This window comes from Thunnus maccoyii, chromosome 11 (assembly GCF_910596095.1).
Source record: "Thunnus maccoyii chromosome 11, fThuMac1.1, whole genome shotgun sequence".
NCBI classification, from domain to species: Eukaryota; Metazoa; Chordata; class Actinopteri; order Scombriformes; family Scombridae; genus Thunnus; species Thunnus maccoyii.
In genome coordinates this window covers 17,442,345-17,457,523 of record NC_056543.1, presented here as the reverse complement: position 1 = coordinate 17,457,523, position 15,179 = coordinate 17,442,345, and the positions used below count along the sequence as shown (strand labels likewise).

The 15,179-nt window shown below is 39.0% G+C and overlaps 2 protein-coding genes across 3 annotated transcripts in view; one reads left to right on the top strand and one right to left on the bottom strand.

Moving 5' to 3' along the window:
* xirp2b (xin actin binding repeat containing 2b) overlaps positions 1 to 5,388 on the bottom strand; it is a 42,019-nt gene extending 36,631 nt beyond the window's left edge. The window contains exons 1-3 of the mRNA XM_042425607.1: positions 5,300 to 5,388; positions 1,901 to 1,935; positions 1,422 to 1,753 (exon numbers count right to left, since the gene is read on the bottom strand). The gene's annotated coding sequence lies outside the window, so the exon portion shown is untranslated. The remainder of the gene's footprint in view (positions 1 to 1,421; positions 1,754 to 1,900; positions 1,936 to 5,299) is intronic.
* A 46-nt stretch (positions 5,389 to 5,434) lies between these two features.
* Positions 5,435 to 15,179, top strand: part of csrnp3 (cysteine-serine-rich nuclear protein 3) — a 24,688-nt gene continuing 14,943 nt past the window's right edge. The window contains exons 1-2 of one of the 2 annotated variants that reach the window (XM_042425611.1): positions 5,435 to 5,694; positions 6,689 to 6,729. The gene's annotated coding sequence lies outside the window, so the exon portion shown is untranslated. Of the gene's footprint in view, positions 5,695 to 6,688; positions 6,730 to 7,288; positions 7,348 to 15,179 lie in introns of those variants that run through there. The other variant, XM_042425613.1, reaches the window with a different exon arrangement.

Sequence of the window (15,179 nt, the reverse complement as noted above, 5' to 3'; positions counted from 1 at the left end):
TGCTAATCACTGAGCTACTTTATCACCGTCAACATAAACAACCTTTGGTTAATTATGATCACTCAACACAACATCGACCTCAAATATAGCTGCAGGTTTAAGGCTAACAGGAAAAATGTTTTCTATTGCAGGGCTGGGAAGTGTGCACATATATCAACTGCAATATATCATGCCTGTTGCTACTACAATAGAGTGTGAATGCAAATGAGCCACATGCATAAAACCAGCCAGCCTGCTGAAACAGTAATTCACTGCTCCTAAGGCCTACACAGCACAATATTCATCCAGTGCTCCTGGCCTCATTATTTATGTGAAAGAAATACTGGCCTTGTAGGAGCTGCGAGATTTGAAAAAAGTCAAGCCAGGAGGCTAATACGCTATGTGGCCCATTTGACATACAGTACATGCTAACTATTTCAAACTAAACGAGGATTTACTATTGTGCGTGCACTCATTTGCTATAGTTGTCATGGATACCATGTCATTCAAATTCATCAGTGGTTCAAAGCCCTGGAATATGACATGATTGGTTCCCACACACTGCTAATCATGAATTTCTGTGTTCTGCCAGATTGTCTCCCTCTATTAAAATCATTCATGTTGGACTGATTATACTCATTGTTCAACTCACAGGGCAAATTATTGTGAACAATAGTAGCACCTCATGGTCTGATTTTTTTTTTTTTAAAGTGAACGAAATGTCTGTGATTGAGATCTATTTGCAGTAATATTTGTACTCATGGTGTGAACATGTGCTTACATTGTGTGTAGGTGGGCCCTCTTAAGATTCCCTACAAGTTTCTGAGGTTCATTCCCTTGCTCGCCAATATACCCTCTCCCTACTCTTCAGTAGGGGACTACATCACCATCATCATCATAATGCCTGTCTCAGACCAGTTAGCTGGGAGTGAATTCTGTATCAGTGCTGACTTCTCAAACTACTTGTAGAAGCACCACATGAGGGTGAATGCAAGAAACTTTATATAAATATTGGAATTGAAGTTATAACAACAGTGTGTCTTTCAAAAACACCCAGTGTGCTTGTGTGTTTCCTGTCAGGTTATTTTTTTAAAAGATTAATAAGCATAATCTTGCTTGTTAGAACTGTATTTGGTAATAAATCATGGTCTGTCAAGGTAAACCAGTTTCTTTGACTGACATACTTTACTCTGATCGATGGTGGTAGTGATGCCTTAGCAACAGACTCACCAATAAGCATTTATCATCACTACCATTCACTCTGGACACAATGCTGAAAGAGTGCATGGCATTGGTCATGTTTAACTATACACAGTTTTGAATGCAGGTAATAATTACTACACACCCAATGACCTGACACCATTATCAACTTTACTGCAGTCAGAAACACACACAGTCACACACATACACACAGATATAAATAGAACAATAATTGTACTCACAGTTGGTGAAAGTGATGATCTCTAAAAAGCCTCCCAATACTTAAGTATCTTTAATCCAGATGTGTTTAAAGTTCCCCTTTAGATTCATTGATCGATTTGCAGGCGAGCTGGAGACAGACATGAGAGCAGTCGCTACTCACTCGGTCCATCTCTTGATTGAATTTCCATTGTGGTGCAATTGTATCACTGAGCACTCTGACTAAAGGAGGGAGAGGACACAGGTCAGTGCACTTGACAGGGTTCCACTTTCTTTGCAGCCTGAGGGTCCACTATCAGCAGCTCTATAGAGGCAGAGAATTGACAGGCTCTGCTGAAAAGCTCTCAGGAGCTCCCTAAAGAGAAACACACTGAGTCACTATAGCAGAGGACTTTCACACACACAAACACCCCATACAAATAATTATTTGCCGGTAACTTAATGCAATGAAGGCCATAGAGAAATCATTTTATTGAACTGAAATGTATGTATTAAAGCTCACCTTTTTCTTAAAACATTTCCAAAAGCTTCTTGCAGCTGCTCTGGTGAAAGAAAAAAACCCCAAACATATAAGAAACATATCCATCATAGATCTGTCCAGAGTGAAGTGCTGAAAGAAGGACATCGGATATCCACTGTTAACCTGAGAGGAATGCATAATTCATAACAGGCCAGGCCACAATGTCACATAGAGCCTGGTGCTTTATCCATTCACAGCCATCAGGTTACACTGATAGAAGACCACTGATAGCAGATCACTGTCCTTCAGAGTTAACCTGTGCCTTTCAATAACATAACAAGTCTACAGCCATGCTAACATCAGCATGCTAATATGTTCACTTTGATAATGCTAGCATGTTGATGTTTAGCTGGTATAATGTTTACCATGTTGGTTTAGTGTACAAACATTTGCTAATTAGCACTGAACACAAAGTACAGCTGAAGCTGGTGAGAATTTAATGAGTTTTGCTGGTGTTTCATAAACAAAATTATTGGACAAATTCAATTTGACCACATTATGCTAGATGAGAAGTCAGGATTATTACAATTTATCCTCTGGGGACCATGATTTGGTGTGCCATATTTCACAGCAAGCCATCCAATAGTTGTGAGATATTATAATGAAGAACTAAAAAGTCAACCTCATGGGGGAGCGTCAGGAAAGGTCAGTGGATCAACAAAGTTAAAAGATTACATCATCTGGAAAACATGAATGTCTATACAAAATTTCATACTGTGATCTATCTAATCCATCTAAAATGGCAAGATATTTGGTCATCTGCCTTGACCACATGGGTTGAAAGGGAAAAAGGGAGGGGGAGAGAGAGAGAGACAGAGAAGCACAGCAACAACAATAATAACAATAATAATAATAGAAATATGACTAAAAATAATAGCAGCAGCGGTGGCGTCAAGCTAGACAGCAGCCGGTCAGCAGCCAAAGGTCACCTGCGAGACAAGAAAGCATTAAACTACAGGGAAGATGCTAAGTTAGTAACGTATTAATGGTACATGAATGTGTACAAGTGGAGAGGGGGAGGGGAGGAGAGAGGAGCTCAGTGCATCATGGGAATTCCCCAGGCAGTCTAGGCCTATAGCAGTAAGCCTGGGCTAGCCCTAACTATAAGCTTTATCAAAAAGGAAACCCTACTCTTAAACGTAGTGAGAGTTGTCTATTCTTAGAGAGATTGCAGGAAACGAGGAGACAGAGATAGATGGAGAAAGACATGCAGCAAACTGGTGACATTGTGGTTCATGGTCAGAGCATTAAACCCCTGTGCCACCAAGGCAGCCCTTTCATGTGAGACACAGGGTACTTTTAAGAGATTGTACATGGGAAAACCAATTTCTCATTAGCACTAATGAGGATGCTAAAACAGAGTCATGCTGACATTAAAAAGCATAAGGGAGCATCAAAATACATTTGGATCCTGCACTGTCAAATCTCCCAATCCAATCCTTACAGCTTTTATTTAGTTTTGTTCTGCAATACAATAGAGGTTAATACTTCGGAAATAATTGTGCAGTTTTTGTAGTTCTGTAAGCACGTGTTCCCTCTGAGATTTGTTTATTTTCTCAACCCTCTTAAATTATTTCTGTTAATTAGAACACATCTTTCATTTGACGTGACAAGTAAGCAAACACTAGACAATGAAAAAGAGAAAGAAAGAAACAGGCAATCACATGCACTGCTTCAACATTCAATACACTGTACAGCAAAGCTCCCAAACACATCCGTGTATGTATTAACTATTGACTGAAATTAATACCCAATATTTGATTGGTCTAAACTACTGGTTGAATACTTTATTATTGTTTTCTATTTTTTCCCCTTTTAAGAACCTTAGGAACTGAGGTTGTGCTTGAACCCCACCTCATTGTTAGTGGTTTCTGTGTAAACACTTAATGTACTCCTTGAAATGAGTAAACTAACAGCATGCTTCTGTTTCAACTTAATGTAATGGCTGTGCTTTAAAGCGCAGCTGCCAACACAGAGTGTGCACTGTTCCTGTTTACTTTGTGCATTCCTACTCGAAGAACTGTGGTTGGACTAAATTGTTTAGCTGCAGAGATGTTCTCCAGAATTAGCTCTTTAGCATCATCTACTGCTCATTGAGAGAAACACATGCAGACTCCCTGATCCCTGTTCAACCACATCAATGCTCGATCAAGTTACTATCACATTTGTGGAAATGTAATACCTCAGTGGATGGAATAACTGGGGTGACAGTAAAGGTTAGAGAAGTGGAGACTGGGTGGGGAAGATGAAATGCTGCTTATTGATACTAAGCTGATAGCAGATAACTATGTTGCAGTGGGCAGCTTCATGTATGAATAGTAGTATGAATAATAGCATAAGTATGGAAGACATTTTGACATGTAAAAGAAGGAAAATCACAGGTGAAAATAATAAAAATTAATGAAGAACCATCATTAGTGTTATTAGTAGCACCTGTTATTTCCTACACTGACAGGCTCAAACATCTGCTGTGAAAAAGGACTATGAAACATTAAGCAATTTTTGGAAATCTGGACACTTTCTCTGATCAAATAAAGATTTGAAAATGAAGAACTTTAATTATGAAATTTTCCAAATCTAATATTCACTTTCCCCTTCATGTCCTGTAATTAAGACGCACACTAAAATAAATCATGCTGAACATGAAGCAAGAACATAATTCCCTCTCCCCTTAATCTCAGCAGACTCAGATGCACTCATACCCACCCACACGTTTGGCTCTATTTGAAGAGATTTTTGAATTAGTCTGGGCCTGCAGACCATCTGTTGTTTAACGTTATGGCCACAAGATGGCAGTGTGCCTCAGTGATTTATTTTGACCCTCCATTCCTGAAAGGTAAAGTAGACTTCATGTTCAATATCTTAAATGTAACTCAACAAATATAAAACAAGCAAAGCTTCCCTGTTGCATTCTCCTCTAACCTGTCACAAACCTTTTTTACATTTGGCTGATGCAATTTAAAGAGCCCAGCAGGGACTAATTAAATTTGATATGTATAGTAGAGCCATGGGTTTTTGCCAAGGCAGCTGTTTCTTTTTATAAGCCTCTTAAGTTTATCAGATTCATTACCATGTGAGCATGTTTTAAAACTATAACCATGCCAGACAACAGTAATGCAATACATTTTAGAAGGATGTTATACAAATGTTGCAGCAGTATAAAGTTCAGTTTCCAAAATGAGTTGGAGCCAAGAGTATTGTATGACATGCAGGAAGTCTAAGACTGATGGATTTTCTATTTTTGTTTTAGTCCAGCCCAAACCAGCAAAACCAGATTTACTTCTAGAAATCTGAACACCTACAGCAGATTATTAAGGATCTTCATTTACAAACATAAAACACTATATATCCATGTTGTTTTAAAGTAATGAATAATCCCACCTTCTTTGGCCACAGTCATGGCACATGATATGATGCTATAGTGGGATTTGCGTTGAAGCACAAAGTGGGCAGGCAGGCAGCGTTCTGCGGCTGATTCCTGCTTTATAAATCCATGATTGGACAGAGGAAGTCACGTTGTCCGTGAAGCTGTCAGTCTAGTGCTGCACCATTGTTCCCAGAGCAGCCGGAAGGAGTGCTTGGTAAAGCGCTGTTGTATGCGACAATTGTGCCGGTTAGTCCAATACTGTTCGGGAAAACCGGCACCGGTTTTAATGATCTCACAGCGGTGGAGGCTCCGCGTCAAAGGAAAACCGAGACATGGTTTAGGGAAGATTGTTAAGTCCATTGAGAGAGTGGCGTCATTGACTGGCTGGATACTGATAACGAAATGAATGGTGAGTACGAGCAATTTAAACTGATGGGCCTATATTTTAACATGCATATTGATTAGATGAAAATAAAGGACCTTATCTCTTCTCTTTACAGTGATGCATAAAGTAATATGACATTTTCCGTGTTTTGTCCCGCTGTTCTGCTGCCTCGGTGTGTTGGGACCCATCCCTGAATGGTCCATTTGTTAAACTCTTCTTGGACATCACACCCCAGCAGTCACTCTGCTCAGGGAATGTCTGCTCTAACTAGTCATCAAAATTTGAGAATTATATTAAACTAATACATGAAGACCAAATTTTCTTTGTTCCATCTCAATCATTGACCATGAACACATTGTGCACAAAAGGTTTTTTTTTTCTAGATTTGTGTCCCACCTACTGTGTGTGTGTGTGTATGAAAGAGACAGGTATTAGAGCTCCTGTGCTTTTGTGTGTTATTACTGAGAGCACACATGTGTGTCACACTGGCTACTAGAAGCCCGGTATGAGCCTGGTATATGGCCAATTGGCTTACAGCCTTCTATGCAGACCGCTGGGAGAAGAGAGTCTGGTTCCCTGCAGAGCCTCCTGCAGAACAGGCAGAGGAGGCAGAGAATCTGTTCCCCCTGATACCTCCCCCAAGGGGATGCCCCCACCACCACCCCATCTTTCCAGCTATAAAAAGAAAAAGTGACTCTCAAAGAGATTTAGATAAAGCTTTGTCGATCATCCATACATCAATGCTGAAATGGTAATGTTTTCCTGACAAAGCCTCTGTACTGCTGTTGTGATAACAACATATGAATTACAAAACAGTGACTTTGTGTGCAGTGCCACTGTCTTGTTGTGGCATCTGACATTGGCTGTCACAACAAACACTCCCAATAGCATAAAACTACTTTAAGCCACATTTTGCATAATCTACTGTGACTCCAGAAATTATAACGTTGTCATGCAGACAGTATTATTACGCTTGGTGCATAAATTAATATAATTTGTATTTTTCTATTCTTCACAGAACAGAAGCGAGTCGCTGCAGTGTAATATATTTAGCTAAAGGTAAGACCACATCTCCTTACTGTCTGAAATATCACACCACATTAACGTATTGAATTCATGCTTGCGAGATTGATGGTGTTCAAAGCTTGCACAACTGTTGCTATGCTGCCACAAAAGACCCTCTGATAACGAGATATGATGTGATGTTGATGCAGACAACAGTCAATACAGACAGCTGTGCTGTTCTCGCTGGATTATACTGGAGAGATGCCTCTGATATCACAGTGATGAAAGAGGGCATACTTTCTAGAGTATGTTGTATTACGGTGTAGATATTTATTTTTCCCTATAAATCAACCATCAGAGCTACAAAAATGAAAAGTCATGGGCCTCGACATATTTCCAAAGCAGTAAAGGTGAATAGATAGATTTTTTTTTTTTGCTGTTGCCTATCAAACCACATAGTTTTATTACATTTACCTGAATGTAATCTTAAAATATAATATCCGGATGTGAAATGTCCTCTTTTTATGTATTAGGCTCTAATGTGGCAGCATCATTATACATCCCTGCCTTCATCATTGTTCCTCCACCAGCCTCTTTTTGTCAGGAAAAAGGCAGAGTCCATGCACACACAATCATACAACCATTTCCATCTTTGTGATCGAGATCTAAAAGGTGAGGGGGGTGGGTGGTGTGTGTGTGTGTGTGTGTGTGTGTGTGTGTGTGTGTGTGTGTGTGTGTGTGTGTGTGTGCTTGGGGAGTGAGGGCCTCTCCTTGTGACTGTGTATTTTTCTTCCTCAATCCATCTGTTTCCTCAATCTATCAACACCCAGTCCTCAGAGGAACCGAATTTAATTAGTACATGCGGCAGAGAGTTAAAGGACACTGAAACATTAAGTAGATGTATTTACTTGTGAAAAACTGCATCATTAAGCTGGCTTATTTGAATAAGTGATTCAGCCACGCTGGTATTACATACTGTAGCACAGATGGCTAAAGATTGGTAACGGTGAAAGTCGTCCATTAAAGATTGACAGGAAAGGTGTTATGGCTTAACAGCACTAAGAGAGAGTCTCCCTGCAGGAGTCTGGTGTGGGTGAACTGTCTGCACACCAAGGTTCATATTCACAGCTAAATCAATTTTGTTTCCTTTTATGTGGGAACAACAAGAATTCATGGCTTTAAGCTTGACCTGGAGGCCTGGGAAGATTTACTGAGTCAGGTTAAAGGTCAGATTGTAAATTGATGTGGGGAGGTTGAGCTGGATTGTGCTTTACATTGAGGGTTTGTCAAGCAAGAAATGAAACAGTCTGTTGGAGTTGTAATTGTTGTTCTGGCTTGTTTTACACTTTGCTGGACATCTTGTTACCTGGATTAGTTAAGTGAGGTAATTTAAAGATCCTCTCCAGACATGTTTTCAGATATATACAAATATTCTGCTTGGAATAATAATATGTGTCTGTTATGGGTTTTTTTCACAAAGTTTCAAAGGTTGAACTGCTTGGCATAAGATGTCTCCTACTTCACTGAAAAGTCAATTCTCAGTGTTTGCACACTGGAAATTCATCATCATTCAAATAAATCACACTTTTGTAAGTTGCATTCTTGACCACGATTAGCTTCCAAACTAGTTCATTAGATGTCACAAATCATGCTCGTAGGCCCACCCCTTAAACTCAGATTTCTGATGAGCACAGGGAGACTTTCCACCTTCAGTAGATGAATGTGAAAACAGCCTTCAAGTGTCAAACTGCACATACATCATTCTGCACAGTGAAGCTCAAACATCCAACTGAAGGAACAAGAAGAAAAACACATTTCTGACTGGAAGGCGGCTTTAATTTATGATCAGTTGAAATGTGTGTGGTATACTGACAAAATGCTGCTGACCAAAACACAGATTTGCACTCTCAGTAATTCTGCATTCACTTATTATTTTAAACGTTTTAAATGACGTTTCTCTATAGAATTCAAATCCATGCAGCATCAATGAAGTATACAGTAGGAATGCGGTGTAAACTAATATCAACCTTTTAGATAACAGAGCGGCTTTGTGTGTCTCAGCAGGGTTCATGGTTCCAATTTAGAAGCTTTTGATGTGACTCTTTTTGTGTCGTTGGCTCCTTCCTGGCTGAGCTCTGGGCTTTCACGGTTCAGGATTGTGCTCTCTTGAGATGTTGCCATGACACCTATTTGGAATCTTTTGTCTGTTGCCAGTTAATTAAGTGATAAGAAAAAAAAACCCAAAAAACAAGACATATTTTTCTGCCTTAATGAGTTTTCATTTATCACTGCATGGTATGCCACTACATAAATGCCTCACACAGCCAGTGTGAGTGCAGACATCAATGTTTGAAGTGATTCTCTAATTATTTGTTTCATTTGTAAATTTCAACTTTAATTACACAATTGATATTCTTAATCAGTGATACTTTATGCCACTGCATGAATACAGTAATTTGTTTTTAAGGAAAGCTCTAATGAAGTAAAACCAAGAATTTTGGATAAAACAAACAAACAAAAAAAACAAGATAGGTTATGTCCAGTCCAGTCCAGATAATATGATTTATTTCCATTGCATAACAAACCATGATTATGCACTTTAGGCTTGAAATAGTTTAATTACATTTGGAAACACTGCCTTCATGTCAGGCACACACCACATTCAAAAATGTTTAATGAGGAATGTAATTGTATTAAATTGTCAAGCTATTCGTCTTCTAACATGAGTTTGTGCTTTATCTCTATCTCTACGATGACATTTTGATCAGGTCTCTTTTTCAAGTCTTTCTCATTAAATAAGGTAAACATATAAATAAATAAGTTTAGTGTGTGTATATATATATATATATATATATATATATATATATATATATATATATATATAAGTAGGGTACACAAAATTAGCACCAGCCCCCAGCCAAATGCTGGTAAAATATGCAAGTGGCTGATAGATTTGCTTCACTCACAAGCCAAACAAACAATGGTGATTGAGCGTCTGGTAAAATTTGAACATTCACTAGCCATTTGGCCTGTGGACAAGAAAGTTGATTTTGTACCCTTTACATAAGATCTGATTTAAACTTAAAAGTTTGTTTTTCTACTAATTTAGAAGAAGGTGTGGTTCAGTGACAAAAAAGTTATGCAAACTGTTTTGCTAGTGACGGCACAGTTTGGCATGTCTAATGCTCCGTGACTGAAAGCTTAGATAATAAATTTGGTGCAATGGAGATAAGTGTACAGATGTTGTCATTGGCACAGTTTAACCTGATTATTTAATCTCTCATTAACTATATAATCAACAAAAATCCACACAGAAAAAAGCACTGATAGTTTGCTAAAAAGTAATAGAAAAAAAAAGTTATGAATTTTAATAACGTTGCTATTATTAAAAGGATCCCAACATAAATGTGCAGCTTGATGATAGAATTCCAATTAGAAAACAAAATTTTAAAAAATAAATGTCAGTTTTTAGTTTTAACTGGTACTTTTAATGAACTCAATATTAATTATCTTAATCTGGGTGAATATTTACATTATTGTTACAAAGACTATATAAAAATGAGCCACATTTACAGGTGGAAACATACCTACCCATCAAAAATATGTTGATCATTTAGGTGAAAATGAACATAGCAGCTGCTTCACACATTTACAAGCTCAATTGATCATCTCACAGACTGTCACTTATTTCAAAATTTACAGTCTTGATTAATCCTCTCACAGGACTTTTATTAGAATCATATAAACCTGAAAGCATCTTAATATAATTTAACATCCTGACAATCATAACACCTTGAATAACACTTTTTACAATAGATGTCCTTGATAACACTCCCCTAGATTTTTCTCAGGAAATATTTTGTTTCTCTCCAGTTTTTCATATCGCTCTAATTCACCATATTCTGTAATCACATGCAGAGCTGGCCTACTTCACAAATTTTCTCAGATAACAGAGCGAATGTTTTGCATACAAAAAAATGATTCAAGATCTCAACATGATACTGGCTATATATAAATGATAAGGCTTGTCTGCAGAATATGAACCCCACATCCCACAGCTTTCCCAGCCTGTGTGAGAGATGAAAGCAGCCCTGTCTCTATGAAATGCTTTGGCAGCTCTGTTTCTGCCAGCAAACCGGCTTTTGCGAACTTTCAGGTGGCATGGGAAAATATAGTCATAAATAAAATATACCGGCATGAATAATTTAGATGAGAATTGTGATTGACATGAGGGTTAGGGTACCTGATTATGCCTGCACACTGTGTGACTTGAATTACAGCAAATCAAAACATTAGTCTGAATGTGGAGCTCCTGTGTTCGTACTTGTCTGCTACAGTTTATTTTGATCCTTGCTTGTAACAACAGAGACTTTTAAGATGCTTTTGATTAAACATCTTTTCAAAGATTATACTTCAATGTAAGCTTGTAGCTCTATTTTTTTTTAAATACTGGCAATGTCATTAGTATGGTGAGAAATAATAATAAATAAAAAACCCTGTCAGAAGTCAAATGAGTCCATAAAGTCGGAGCTCTCAACATGTTCTGGCCAGAATATTCTCATTAAAGTAATTTTCCACAATCGTAAACTAGCCTCTCATAATTATGGCACCTCATTAAGCTATAATACGACGATATAATGAAAGTGGTGCAGCTAAAGATGTAGTAGTGGAGTAGTGGTCATCGTTAGCTCTGGACCCATGTGGTTCATAAGGAGCCGTGCTTCCTCTATTGTTCTATGAGGAGGAAGAACAGATCAATGATTCCCAGCACTAGGCTGTACCAGGCTGCAGCTCCTCCGTGTGCTGTGTGCTGAGCAGTGGGCTGCCCCCCCCCCCCCCTCTCCCCCCCCAACCACCCACCTTCCCTCTCCTGCCCCCCCTCCCTCCCTTTAATGTGTGTGGAGCAGATCTGTCTGCAGCCTCAGGGCTGCAAGTTAACAAATGTACAGAGCGCATGTGAAGTCTCATTTGCATAAATCTGTAGATGTTGCTACGTTTCCATAAATGTATTCCTTTGCGTGTAATTGTGGAATGTTTTTCTCCTTGTGTATGGGTGGTTTTTTTTTCAAAGCTGACTGAGAACGGCGATGACTGTGTTTGACAATTAATGCTGTGTATTTGCATAATTTGTCCATCTGACCTTTATTGCTGTACAATGGGAAAACAGCCTGAGCAAGATGAAAAATTGTGACTGTCACTGAGCAAATTGTCAAGTGTCTTTCTTACTGCTGTGTACCTGACAGGACAAAGAGTAATGACAGGTCAGCTGCAAATTTTGCAAGGATTTGTGCAGATGTTTAAGTACAAGATAATGTAGCTTAATTGCAGGATGTGCACATGGATATTGGAAAGTAACTGGATAATCTATGAGAGTTTGTGCTTCAGCAATTTCATATTGCACATATTTTTTCTGTTAAGGCTTTACAAACAATCTATAAATATTTGATTTTAATCATCTATTGTATTCATTTCTATTCAGTGTGTGGTCCCAGTGACTATATGTTCTCCAGGTAGAGAATGCAAATGACTATATTGTTATTATGTTATTCCTAAACAGGATGGTAGCACATACAGATTAAAGCAGATGTCCCCTGACCTCAAATAAAACACATCCCATTGTGGCCTTTTCATGTATAATTTAGGAATCTGTCGCAACCCCTTTACAAAACAGTGTCAATGAATATATGCGCAGAGCGTTTGTGTTCTCTCGGTGGCAGGGATCCTCCACTGACATCATCTGTAGCTGTATAATCATCCAGGCCACAGCCTCTCCTCAGGGGAGTCCAGCTGAGACCTAGCCTCTCTCTCTCTCTCTCTCTCTCTCTCTCTCTTTCAAGGGTGCCGTTTATGGCTGAGTGTGACTCTAGTGATGGATGAGTTCGAACACAACCTCAGACTGGCTGCACGGCTCAGGATCTTTTGTGGTTTCAGGGTTTGTCTTTGCTCTGTGATCCCATCAGTTAGTTGCACTGGAATGCACCCTCAGTCACTCACATGGGGTCTACTGCAATGACAAAAATGTTTCTCGCATAAAAAAAGAGAAAGAATTAATAAAAAGATCTGCAATGCCATCTGGGCTGCTTCATCACTGTGGAAACACTAGTGGTCTGTGATGCAGCCAGCCATATTGAATGGCATAGGCATTTGGCAGATGCAGACACAGAATAAAGAAACAAATACTCCTACAGTCTGTATCAATCTATAAAATCCTAATTGTCCTCATGGAGGAGCTGTGGCAGCTAAAAATTATATTCTTATACAACTATTTAGCAACATTTATGTTTATCTGCAACATTTCATACCAGTGCAAATGTAATGTTCATATAGAGTGTGGGGGCCTTTGGCTCAGACTTGTTTCATATTGGATGTCAGTGTTAAAGGGGGCATATCGTGGTTTTTGTGATTTTTCTGTTATTTTTTTATACTGTTATTATGTCAGATGTCTATGTTAAATATAGTTTAAGTTTCAAAACTTGAGGTGAAAGTCAAAAGCCCAGGGTTCAGTCTGCTCTGAACACTTAGTTTGCAATGTTACCTCTACTTCCTCCTCAAACTGCTGTCAGATTGTTTGCACATGCCCAAAAACGGCCTTCCATAGTCTTTGTTGCTAAGGTTGTTGCTAAGGTTGTTCCACGGGCTGTTCTCATTGTCTAGTCACATATTTCAGATCGGATTCAGTTGAACATGTATGGATGTACTTGAGAAGTTGAGATTTGAGATAAAAGAACGAGAAAAATAAGTGAAATCCTACTACTTTTGTTTGTTTACGTAGCCTCCAGAACCACCACAAGTCTGCAATGAGGCAGCCTAGAAGCTGGCCAATCAGAACAGTGTGCTCCCCGGGAAGGGGCCCTTAAAGAGACAGGAGCTTACACAGCCTGTTTCAGACAGAGGCTGAACTGAGGGGCTGTGTAAAGGGCAAGTATATAAATCATGTAAATCATGCAGAGATAATCCAGTAGAACCCCAGATTAAAAATATAGACCTGGAAACATGCAATTAATATTTGTAGGCTAATATCTAAAGCTGAAAAATAAGCAATTTTGAAAACCATAAATACTCAAAATACACAGAAACACAGTCAGTCATACACATAATCAACTATTATATCAAATACTATTGACTCTCTCCACTAGCAACTTGTTTACTTTGGCCCTCTGGTGTTTCCTGCTAAGGACTTGGTGTGCACTTGGCCTCTCTGAGCTTATTTTCTGGAAGTAGCTGCCCACAGTTTTATATGGGTGGATTCATGAGAAACATGAGACTCAACCATAAAATACAAGTGAACCAAAATAATAAGTTAAAAGAAACTAAAACCTGCAGAGTTGGGATTCAAAAATACTACTTAATACAGGTTTCACCGTGATCTTTTCCTAACCTTAATCAAGCAGTTATAGTAGGCTCAACTTACCCATATCTATAGTCGATATAAACCCATCATGTGTCCACTAAATGTTTCTTGTTGTTAAAAAATAGTTGCATATGAACTTACCAGAAGAGTCTTTTCTATTCCTGGAACCACAGATTTTACTGCAGTATGGGTTGAATGATGGTAATGAAACGTAGATCTGCCTTCTTGGTTGTATGCGTCTCTGTGTCACTCAGTGTGGCTCCTTCATGAACTGTCTGCTTGTGCAGTGTCACTCTGTTTATTGGTGTTGATGTGGAGTTTTTTTGAGGTTGATCCTGACGTCGTCCTTGTACAATTTCCTCTAATATCTAGGAGCCTGTCAGCCACCATGTAGATTAAAGTTGCGTGTTTGCTTTGACATATGTCAGACACTCTAACTACATGGCCAATCTGTCTGCACCGGTGTTGGTGTTGTTGATGGTTGTGGTTGAAATCCAGTTAATGTTTGTTTCCTCTTGCATACTAACATTTGTGCATCTGTTTCGCAGTTAATATCCATGATTTTCAGGAGGCAGCTGTGGTACTATGTTTGCAGGGCTCTGAGACGTTTGTATTAAGTGGTCCACGGCTGTGCACAACACAGCAGAGGAGACAAAAGCACTGCTTGTCTAGCTGATATGATATATTTCTGTGTCAGTATCATCTTTGGAGGTGAGAAAGTATGCCAAGTAGGTTTAGTGATCTGTACATTTTTGTTGATACTGGTGGGGTCCAGACAAACATCTATCTACTTACTGTTTTGGGCCAGTCCAGTGATCTTTTATGCCTTTGGAAATGCACAATGGAAGGACTGCAGATCTTATTCTGAATGATGGCTGATGGTGTTAATAGAGCTGCGATGCGATGGAGACCTGATGGAGACACTTGACTTGAAGCTATATAGGTTGTAGAACAAGACATCTGCTCTGTATGGCATTCGGACATAAGATAGCTGTCTTGGGTGTTGAAATGGATAATGGCTGTGATAAAGGTGATGAACAGGGTGGGAGCAATAATTTGTCCTTGGTTCGCCCCAGTTTTTGCCATTAGAGGTTCTGATTCATGGCCTCTGCCACTGAATGAGATGAAGAGGGCTGAACAGTTGCTGACATTG